This window comes from Photinus pyralis, unplaced genomic scaffold (genome assembly GCF_008802855.1).
Source record: "Photinus pyralis isolate 1611_PpyrPB1 unplaced genomic scaffold, Ppyr1.3 Ppyr1.4_LG7, whole genome shotgun sequence".
Lineage (NCBI taxonomy): Eukaryota > Metazoa > Arthropoda > Insecta > Coleoptera > Lampyridae > Photinus > Photinus pyralis.
The window spans coordinates 34859384-34871490 of NW_022170738.1; positions in this window are offsets into that span (position 1 = coordinate 34859384).

The window sequence follows — 12107 nt, forward strand, 5'->3', positions numbered from 1 at the left end:
TACTTAAACTTGTACAGTTTTCTTTTGAAAAAATGACCTAGGAAGTTTATTTTCATGTGTCGATATAGCAACGCAACACCTGGAAATTTCCACTATTTTATAAAATGTAGCCAACTTACGTGTGGAAAGTGTCCACTTTTTCTGCTAATTAACCCTATCTATAAAAATGTGCTCGTATAACTTTGTGTTGACATAAAACTTTTTAATGGGTAGTTAATTTTCGTTTATGTTCGTTTCAAGGTTTTGATTGTTTACAATAAATTAAGTAATTCGTTCTGCTTTGTTATTTAATACAAATTATTTTTAATGGAATTTTCGTGACAATGGAAGTTTGTCTTCGAAAAGCCAAACTGTATAAATTGACGCGTCCCATTTTCGTCGCCGCCCGCAAAAAATCTCACGAAAATTAGTTTTTCCCTTCCACAATTTTACCGAAGGGTGGAAAAAGATGCAGCTGCCTTTGACTTTGATACGCTAAGCGAAGCCGAGATGGGAGCGACATCTAAAAGGAACGTTCTCTCATCATTTATATCCCCGAGAAATATCTTCACGAAAGCATAGCGGAGCATTATTCGATATTTGTTCCCAAGTGGAGTAAGTAGCCAAATTAAAATTACGTGGCGGCGGAATACAAAAAAGAGAAGGAAATTCAATATCTGGCCCGAGCGAGACGTATTGAAATATAGTGACACAATTTTGTAATTATCCAAAGTCGATTTATGCAGTAATCACAATATTCGTCGAGTCGAGGGGATGAATTTACCGCAAAATGTGTTACAAGGTGCCCCCGCGGGGCTTGGCTTTTCCTATCCGGCTACATTGATCTGGCTCAGAGTGCCTTATTGCTTTGTTCCATTCAGGAACTGTCACTTTGCTAGTAGTATTCATCGCGTTCTACAACGTACAAAATCAATATTCGAGAAAATGACCTGTCGCCCGTACGCATTTTTTGTTGGCAAGTATTTTTATTTAGTTCAAATCGATAATCTCATTTTCAGTGGCCCGACTTGAACGGAACGGTGCGCATATTTGCGTATTTGCAATCCATTATCGCCTGGTAGGGGTCAATGAGGGTTGAGGGGTTGTGAACTGAGGGATGTAGAATGAACACGGAACGATTTTCCATTAATGGCAGCGACATCCGACCATCACATTTCTGTACTTTTTTCTCTAAAAATCGATCCACTTATCTCACTTAGGAGACGGGTGGTTGTACGGAACAAAACTGCCACCATGAAGTAAAGCTAAGCGTTTTGCGCTATACATCTGTATGATGTGGTGTGGCATTACTTTACGACATCGTAAAATATGTATAAATGCCCGTTACTATAAACAGTCGGTTTGTGTTTGTTTCTTGGTGTGAAATTTCAGAGATGCCTTGCCATTTTTAACTCTGTCCACGCCCTTTCCCTTTACGTGTGTACTTTAAGCAGTCTAAGGTAAGGGTACTATAAGTTACATAGTCGCCATTGTAATTACAATAAAACTACAAATTTGAAGTGCGCCATCTAACAATGATCTCGTAACAATTCGTTATGGCGATCTATTTTCTTTAATTTCAACTTGATACCCCCATTTTATGTGGACCTACATAAAGTGTATTAATGCGCAGTAATGCGGGCAGTTTTAAAAATTGATATGAATGTTCTTGAGCCGGGGAGCCGGTGGTGTTTTTGTTGATATCTCGAAAACCATTCTGAATACGCACACTCATCATATGCACTTTTTAGATTAATTATTATAAATTTATTGCAAATGTGTATAGTGGGTTGGGTTCGTATAACAGGATTGGCCCCTGCTCGCTTAATAATAAAGAAAAAAAAAATGAAAAAAAGGATTTCGACTTACGGCGAGTAACATTTATCATGTAATGGGCTATTTATGTGTACAAAGGAAAATAAGTTATGGCATAAATATTCTTATAAATACGAAACTAGATAAGGTCCAATGGACCTATCACCGCCGTTTACTTAGCATACGCCGTATTATATTGTTTTACCGTATGGAATTTCTTTTTTTTTTGCTTAATTGTGAGAATGTAGTAGGAATTTTATAAAATACGAAAAAAGGCAAAAGAAATTTGATTCGGCTCAAAAAAGCACCAATCTATCGACAGTCTCTTGTTTAGTCAATCTCATCGTATAGGTTGGTAAAAATGCTTCGAATTTTAAGACTTATTTCGCATAAATTCCACCGAAAATGGGGTATTTTTTACGTTTGTGTCTTCATTTTTTCAGTGTAATGTACAGTGCGATCAATATTGAGTTGCTGCGCCGCTTCAATAAATTATGACGTTAGTAATCATTTGCCGCAACAGGCCTGGTGCACCAATACTAAAACATAACCTTAAAGTAAACTTTTGACGTTTAACCATATTTAACCTAAATCAACGATTTAACCACCTTGTAAGTTTCCAAATTATGTGGAACTACACGAATAGCAAATTACTACAAAAATTGAAACGATTTTATTTCTTTTACAACTCGTTAATATCGAAGTAATTGGGCAAATTACATGCACACTATAACAACTGTTCGAAGTGCTTGCCGCCATTATTAAGACAGGGACCCACTCTTTTCTTCATGTTTTCGAAGACGGCATGTAAGTGCTGTTGCGTAATGTTTCAAACGGTAGCTTCTATACCTGCTCGTAATTCGGCAATGGTGTGTAAACGGTTTCGAATATGTTACCATCTCGTAAATTTGCATGCAATAATTTACGGTTACTTTAAAGGATAGAAGTACAATTTTCTCCAGGCAATAGCGTCACACGTTCCGTATGAGATGCCCGTTAGTGGGACACATTGTCGCAGCTGCTTTTTCCGACTTTGCTCAAGACGAGCAAGAACATCTTTTACAACCTCCTTATTAGCAATCACTAAGCGGCCAGGTGACTTCCCAGAAGCAAGACTTCCTGTATGTTAAACCGCTCAAGTAGACGATGAGCATTTGGGCGTATATTGTTGTAATCCTCGTCATGGTTGACAATCGTTTATCGAAACTCCTGTATACTCAAACGTATCGAGTACTCCCAAACTCCACTTTCGTCTTTAGTCCCATTACGGAAACAGGACAGCAAACGCATCTTATTCTCTTCTAAAATAAAAGGCTTGTCCGAGTAAACCTATTGCCTATTATACGCTACAACTAAAAAAACGTTTGTTTGTAATTTACAAGTAATATACCCACCTTGTAAATATTCGAAAGAAATTGGTAGTCTTGAAAAAAGCCGTTTTGAAAGGGACGAAAGTATTCGAATAAGAATCACAAATCATGGTTTTGGTTTGTAAAATTATAGGTTATGTTTTGTATTGGTACACATGTACCTGGTTGCGGCAAATGATTACTAATGTGATATTTTATAAGAGCGGCGCAGCATATGATTATTGATCTCCCTGTATACCTATTTTGTTTTGGATACTGTGAGCTATCTCGTTTCGTTCCACGCTATAGATAGCATACGACTCTGTTTTAATTGCACGCCAATTCTTTATAAATAAGAAAGTGCATTTCGCGGATGCACAGTACGATTTTTTGCGCCTTTGTGCATGCGCAATCGCGATTTGGGAAAGGGGGGAGGGGGTGTTACGTATAACCCGAATGTAAGTGCCACCAAATCTCACACTTATATAGGGCCGTTGACACATTGCTCGGCTTCGCCTCGCGCATTTACACAAATCGCGCTCGATTCTAGAACGCGACCGAGCGATATTGGAATCCAACGTAAAAAACGGCATGGTTCTAGCCAAGATTGCCATCTATAAGCAATGTGGTAGGTGGGAGGGGCGGTGCGGCCCCCCACCTCGGAAGCGCAATTGAACTGCGAGGCCAACGCACAAAACCACAACTCGATACATCCACCTCTACGCGGGGGCGGGAGTGGGGGCGATCTAGTTCTCATCCTCGGGACTCCCCTAAGTCGCGGCGGCGTCTCCGATGCACCCACCGGCTGCCCTACGGAGGGGGTTTTACACGGAAAAACATCAGTGTGGCGTGGGAGGAGCCTGCAATGATTCCCTTCTTTTTCACATATTTTCATGTGCCATACGTGTCTGATCTTTTTATAAGTAAGTGGCTAGTAGGCCGTGGAAAATAATTATATTAAATAATTAATAAATAATAATTATTATAAATATTTACTATAAATTATTACTTATCACTTACCAACTACACTTTTGAGATAGAACGGAAAAATTCACCAATTCACGGCTTACTAAGTTTGACAATCACTGCGAGATTCAATTTTATTCAATAACAAGTGTGACACATAAAGTTGCATTAAAATTACCAGAGGAATCCATTAAAAAATGTAACCTTTTTATGAATCACCCTGTATATGGGTTCCGATCAAAGTAAACATATTTTAGGTTGGTAACCTTAAGGGTTTCCCGCCATGTCCAAGAGGAAATCTTACGAATAACCAACAACGTGCAGCCACACACTATTGGCCCACCTAGTATAGGCTACATTCGTCGTGGGACACTCTGTATGTGTATGTTTTGAAGGCACGAATTGCGAGAGCTCCGCGGCGTTTGCGGTCCACGCACGTGTGTTTCATCCATTCATTTCGGCTTTTAAATACCGTCTTTTGCGGACAGCAGATTAGATATCCTTAAACGCTGTAAAAATCACACGAAAATGATGGATGCGATTTACCACAAAAAGATCTCCGCAACGGAATATGTCAGTGTACAATACAAATTTGTGCATAACACGCACAAGTGCAAATTGGGAGTTTTCTTAACCGAGAATTATCACAGCCAAAAAAATGATGAGATATTTGCGATACAAATTGGACAACAAACATTTAACACAAAACATGAAATTGTTGACGCGTGGTTATAGTGAAATTCAACAAAGTGCCAAATTGATAATGGTACAAAATTTGTTTATGACAGTAGAAATTAGTACACACGAACGGTGCAGACGTTCATGAATTTTTAAGCTAGTACTTATGACATTGGAATCGTACCTGGAATGCTCTGGTACATTTTTATGGATCTGGCTACTCGGGATTGTGGGTTCTAACCACAATGTACCTAGATTTGGTGCTAACACCCTCCCGGAAATGCACAATTTCATACCTGCCGTAACGAAATGAGTGTATTAACAGATTTCCTTAATGACTATTCAACAAGATCTATTAAACAAAGCCTCTTGAGTGTGTTGGCCATGTTCGAAGACGTGCGGATTTATGGCGAAACCGACTGACAGGCGGGCAGACGAACGGTGACACTTTGTGGTGTGCACTACAAACAACAACTTTTCAGGCATTTGGAGTGTATTAACAAACAAATGGTCTCTTCCCTAGGGCTCCCATTCAAATTAAGTGGAGCTTAGTTTAACGAGTCGCCTTGTACAGCCTCAAAATAATTTTAAATGATCCACTCGGAGTTGATTCATGCCGATACCTTGTCATAAAATTCCGTAGCATAATTATGCGGTAACACGTCAGGGGCGAATTTTTGTACAAAGTCGATTTATGAATCGCGACGTCTTAATTATAAAACGAACAGCCGCCATGGGAGAGAGTTGGATACGAATAATTTCGAACTTCGTCGGAAGTCGAGAAATAATGTAAGGGGGTTGGAATTTCAATTATTGTCGGTTTGTTTCGAGTCGCGCGCTCTTTGTTAGTGTTAGTATCGGGGTTGCGGCTATTTCGTAGTCCAGTTAGCTGCCGACGGTCCGCCCCCGTTGATAAAACAGGTGTAAGTGCAGATTGGAAGAGTTTTCTTACGTTGATGCGCGCTCTTGAGACCCCCAGAAATAATGTGTACCGTATCGGTGAGTGTCATCGAATTCCGCCGTTCAAGCGCAGCACGTTAACCGAGATCTCCACCTACCTTCGGTAATGCATATTTAGAAGTCTTCTCCAGTACAAAGCTGCTCTTCTCTCTGTTTACCCTATCGCATACATATCAAAGCAAGGCGGTAACATGGCGGATGGCGCCTATTAGCAGCAGCGTGCGGTCTCATTGCATCTGACGAGTGCGCGCTCAGTTCCGAGTCGTGGTGATGTGCGATTGCAGTGCGGCGTGCCAGGGGTGAGACCGTGTTCTTCCGGCGGGATCAGGCTGCTCTCCGACTACGACTACCTACATTCTACTACAGCTTTGGGGATATGCCATGGCTGTATTTAGATCTCGTCCTGGTAAGCACTCAACTTCTTTTCAGTTGCCAGGAATTTTAAGACGGTGAACACTAATCATTTCTGTCAATGTTTACGTTCGAGTTGTAACGAGAGTAAAAGTTAAAAAATTGACACCAACTTGCGACGATTTTAAAGTAACCCGACCAACCTGTTTGATGGTAATTTCGTTGCGCCAATACGCTTTTTAAACGTACAAAGATCAATGTTGCCAGTTCAACCCGATCACGCTATTTTATATTCATACTCAAAATATTGAATTTTTCGTAGGTGAGTTTTTGAATGGAAGAAGAATTAATGTTCATATTTGCAACTGGTCGGTCGGCGTAAAAGTGGCCTTTTTAAGACAGGTTTAATATCCCTCTTAGGTAGTTAAGCAGCTCCCTTGCACATAAAGTAGGTTTAATCTTGCTATCGTAGAGCAAGAGCAACCACACAACACGATTTTCTCTTTCTGTCCCGTGCACGTGTTGCAGACGGCAGCGATGGTTACGTGGCGCATATTTGATCCACTTATTCTTTGTCGCCTTTTCGAGATACTCGATTCTGCTCGCTATGTTTGCAAGCCGTAGTGTATCTACACATATATATTGCGGACAGAGTGTGCTTGGTAACGTATTGATTTCTGTGGCCGCCAAGATAAGGGTCAAAGGGCATTTCGGTCTTTGCCATTCTTACCCCCTTAATAGAAATTCGCAATATGGGAAAACTTCGCCTGGCAACCTCAACACAGTATGTATTCTTATTAGAAAAGGTGCGCAAAGCGGGAATTTGTTGTCAGTTCTCGTTAGCCAGATCGATGCTACGGCATTTATTTTTAGTTTTACTTTACACAACTGTTACTGAAAACATCGTTAACTGTGACGTACACGCATATTTACGTCGTGACTTCCCCCGGCGGGCGATTTTTTTTTCGCAAATTTTTATTTCCGCATTTAAATCCGTGGAAATATAACTAAATCCCTAGGAAACCGGAGATGCCATTTCTAGTTGAAGTGGAAGCGTCATCAGGTTTAGGTCAGGAGGGGTTAGCGGGGGTGTAGAGAATCTCTCACTCGCGCCGATCTGCTCTGTGTACAGCTTTACCAAGAGTATGCGACACATTCCCACAGCTTCCATTGGTGGATCATTCTACACACGGGACTGAAAATGTTGACTCGAATAATAAAGATTCGGGCCGTATGAATATACCACCGTGTGGTGCTTTTGATCACCATTGTTGCCCCACCCTGAAAAAAGTTCAATTTTTTTCCGAACGTCAGAAATTGCAATTTATTCGCTGTCGTATTTCGTAAAATACGAAATCCGCAACTGCTTTCGTGCACAAGCCCGACAGAAAATGAAGGAAATGTTTCGTATATAAAACCAACTTCGTCTCGATGCAGATGTGCAAAGGATCATAAAATCTTATGGCTCGTACTTTAATAAAGTTTTAGACTTACACTGCTAATATTTGACAGTGATAGAGATACAAACATAGACGCAGTTGCTGATTTAAAAACGGAATGTTTGAAATGTCTAAATGTTGGCAACTGTTTAACTGTACGAAGACATTTTGCCTCTACTACCCTTCTGACCCCCCCCCCCCCCCCCCCAAGGTTGTAGAAAGCAACTGCTACTAAACACTAAAGAATGCATTTTAAAACTACATATTTCCATTGTACCCACGAGAACGTTCGGAACCAGAATGTTGGAAAACGCAAAGGTTACCATAAAAACTAATTTTGGTACATTTGGGAATTTACTTGAAATCTTCCCGGTTCTCTTGTCAATCAAAATTAGTCGTTTGGGAACCGTTCCCAAAAATCCCACACTTCAATTGTTCAATTTTTTCTCGGTGACCATAACACATGGTAGAGTAAGAATTGACGGATTACCTAGGTTTTTGATTATATATTTCCTAAATTTACAAAGATATGTCCGCCCTAAGATTAGTATTGTCCGGCGTGAAAATTCCCAGGCGAATTTCACAGTATATTTCTATAGATGCGTTTCAGATAATAGGGTGACCTCAATATCTCTTTTATTTGGTGAGATACGAAAGATTTGTTAAATATAATTTTATATGTGACATTACGATCTATCGCATATTCAAACTTCCGGTTAAACCGGAAATCGATGCAGCTTATGTTTTTCAAATGCAATACGATATTTGAAAAGAGCAATCAATTTGCTGTAAGGCAACATGAAATATGCATATAGATTCAATATATGTATGTGGTTGATAGACAAAAAAAATGGAGAAATTCGTGATTCTATTTAGAAAATTTACGAAATATAGCATGCCGTGTGCCATATAACAAAGAAAAGACCTACAACAACTTGTTCATTATTTCGTTTTGAAGATTTACTTTTGCACGATCTCCCCATGGAATGCAACAGGCATCGTGCATCCTGACAGCACACGGCATGCTAGATTTAATAAATTTTCGTCTCAGTGGTAGAGCACATGCCCGGAAGGTCGGGTGTTCGAACCTGGGCTGAGGTAAGAATTTTTCATCTGTGGCAGAGATGGGAATTCCCTTAGATCAGTTTCTAGCATACTACCGGCTACTCCAAATTAGGTTTTCCTGCAGATTTCCTAATTCGTAAAGTAAATACCAGGGTAGTATGGAACAAATGTCGTACAGAAAATTGATTGCTCTTTTGAAATATCTTAAACAAAACAGGCATTGCAAAAGTTGCATCGATTTACGGTTCAAGCGGAAGTGAACTCGGAAGTTTGAATATGCGATCAGATAGACCGTAATGTCACATATAAAATTATATTAAACAAATTTTTCGTATCTCGCCAAATAAAAGAGATATTGAGGTGACCCTCTTATCTGAAACGCACTGTATTCGGGAATTTAAGCAAATATTTCCCATTTCAACATTTTTCCGCGGTTTATGCTAGTCTTTAAACGACCGACTATTAATTTCATGAGGTACGCAAAGTATACGTGCAAGTAGTTCTTCTCGGGAAAGTTTTTTCGTTACTAAGATATAAAATTTTAAGATCTGCACTCGGATCTGCATTTTCCTGCATGTGTGCGAAATTTTTGAATCTTCATTCCTATTTTCGAATTTTTGAGCAAGTTTTCTTTAAATTGTCTGAATTTTTGTTGTTTTGTTTTAAAGATGCAGTATGTGTCATGGCATTCTGAGACTGGAAAGCTTTTCTTTTTTATGTATGTTTGTTAAATAAACAATTTAAAACTCGTGCGTGTTATTGTTAAAAAAAACATGACTTTATTAAAAGATAGGTTCAGTTCGCTCACTACCTAAGGTAATACATTCGTAAACAGGAGTATAATTACGATCTTAAGGAAACTCGGTATTTTTAAACAAACGAAAAAGAAACGAAACTTAGCATTTGAAAATTAAAAAAAATTCACAGATTTCGCAATCCATCTAACCTTCGATCGGTGACATCGGCACATGCTCGTATTACTATCAAAGGGGACTTGGGAGAATTTTAGATTCGAATTAACAAAACAATTGAATACTATTAAGTAAGTATCCGCGACTTTTCCTTCACCCACCGATCACGGTCGAGTACGGTACAATCGTCACTCGACACCGTTGTCTTTTCGCGTTAAACGAAACAGAAGTAATAACGTTGTACCCATATACGAAACCATAAACATTTCCAATGTTAAAGTTTCAACTGCAATACCTAGCATGACAACTTAAAAATCGTTAGGTTTTTTTTGTTGTTGCTCGAACAGTAGCTTTCTAACGGAGTTCATTTTTTTTCGAATTTTAGTTAGGGGGTAAATATTACGAAGTATACAGGGTAGTTTAAAAAAAAATCCCCTTATACGTGATTGTTTTATCGGCCTCGTCTAACTCGAGAACGAAAAGAGACAGCGATGTAACATCTTCGCCAATCGATTTCTACGAGTTTAAGGATCAGAATATGAGCCGGATTAATAGTCTGGTTTCCGCATGCGAGCTGAATGGCAAAAACTTCTCCTACTGAAAATCGTATGCGATTCTTCGTATCTTATTACAGTTGTTACGAGTTTTCCGTGGAGTTTTCCAAAATTTGTTCGAGCTTTCTTTTTAATTCAGTAATTTTGCAAAAGAAGTTCAGATAAAAATTTATGTTAAGAAGTACGTTTCCACTGACTAATTATTATCTATGCTGGATAAAGACGCGCCGCGGAAAAACTGTAGATTTGCAAAAACAAATTGGTGGGGATTGGGGAGGTGGGAGGGAGAAGAAAATTAAGATGATTATTGTTCGAGCCACCAAACCAAAAAGGCACGTTTTCGTGTTTAACCGTACAAATTTTCTTTAAATGGTTGGTTAAAAGTTAAAGAATTCTTCGCTTAGTCTTCTGAAGTTCTGATACGAGTAGATGTCGGAGTAGATAGAGAAAAATGGTGGATACGGACTGTTTTAAGAAAAAGAGTTAGAACCAGTGAATCGCTATTTACGGCATCCCCGAAACAATACAGGGAGAACTTTCTGTCGTGATTCCCAGGAAATTAAGATACACAGTAGAAATACCAGCCCCTACGGGCTTGTGACATCCTACATCAACGATCAGCATTAGTCTGGCGAAATGTAGAAATGCTAAATAATATATAAAATTTAAAAAAATGTGGCATCTACCGGGAATCGAACCCTAGCCGACCGCGTTGCAGCTACATCGTTACACAAACGACGACGCATGGATTTCGGGTTGCATGGATTTGGTGTTTAAACGAAAAGCCATTTAGTGCGTTACAAGGGATTATAAACTAACCGAACTTTGTCAAATCGGTTTCCCACCTAATTAGTGAATTTAATGACAAAACTCGTACATGGAAACGACACCCAGTTCCAAAAAAAGTTTGTCATACGATTTTTCAAAAAAAGTTACTCAGATTTTAGTGTCTGAATTGAAGTTGAACAATTTTTCTTAAATTTCGTCGAAATTCGAATTTCTTTTTGCACCCCCCGTTTAGGGTTGCACCATCTTGGGAAAAGTTTTCCAAATCAGAAAGGACATACTCCAAAGCCTATTCTTCATCCTCCCGTGGGATAGTTGTTGGATCAAAATATTAAAGAAATGCACATTTTGGAACCTTCGGCCTTCGGGGGACGTAGCTCTCAAAAAACATGTTGTATTTCTAGCTTATTTGGAAAAAATATTTGTTTTGATTTCTTCTACCACCCAATTTTTGTACATACTTAATTGTTACACCCTGTATAGGACTTTTGAACTATGTAAATAAAGCAGGACAGCTTATGGTATGATTATTTAGGTACATGTCTTACATTTGTCTCAAGCAAAATTTGAATTCCTAGTTGTACTTTTTGGAAAATATGTACCGTGTGTTCATGAGAAGAGGCTTACCGCAATATCTCTTTTATTTGACGAGACCCGAAAAATTTTCCAAATATAATTTTATATTCCGATCGTATATTGAAAATTTCCGTTTAACCGGAATTGGAGGCAACTTTTGTTATACAATATTATATATTTGTAATCAGGAAATACAGGGGTACTCGAAATTATAAAAATATATAGTGTGTCCCGTTAAAGATAATGGAAACGTATTTTGTTGGACACTTCCTGTATATTGAATTCAATCAGTTACTACATTTTTAGTCCGTACAGATAAAATACTAAAACTTTTTTTGGGTTCCTAAAATAAATGAAAATATGTGGGGATCAAAATATACTGAGAAACTCTGTAAATTGTAAAAAAAAATTAGTTCAAAACCGCGGAATTGTGTTTCTGCGGATAAAATGCGTACATTAGCATGTTTTTTTTTTAAATACGCCACCATTCTTAATTACCAGTGATTGCTTTTATACTGTCAATGAAAGCTTTGGTGTGAATTTCTTTCTCCACACATTTACCGAGACTTTTACCGAAACCTCTCTTGAAGTCAAAAACGAATGGGCTTTAAATTCGCAACTCGTTTGTTTAAGTTATATAACGTTTCAAAAAATGCCCCCCCCCCCCCCTCCCCCCCC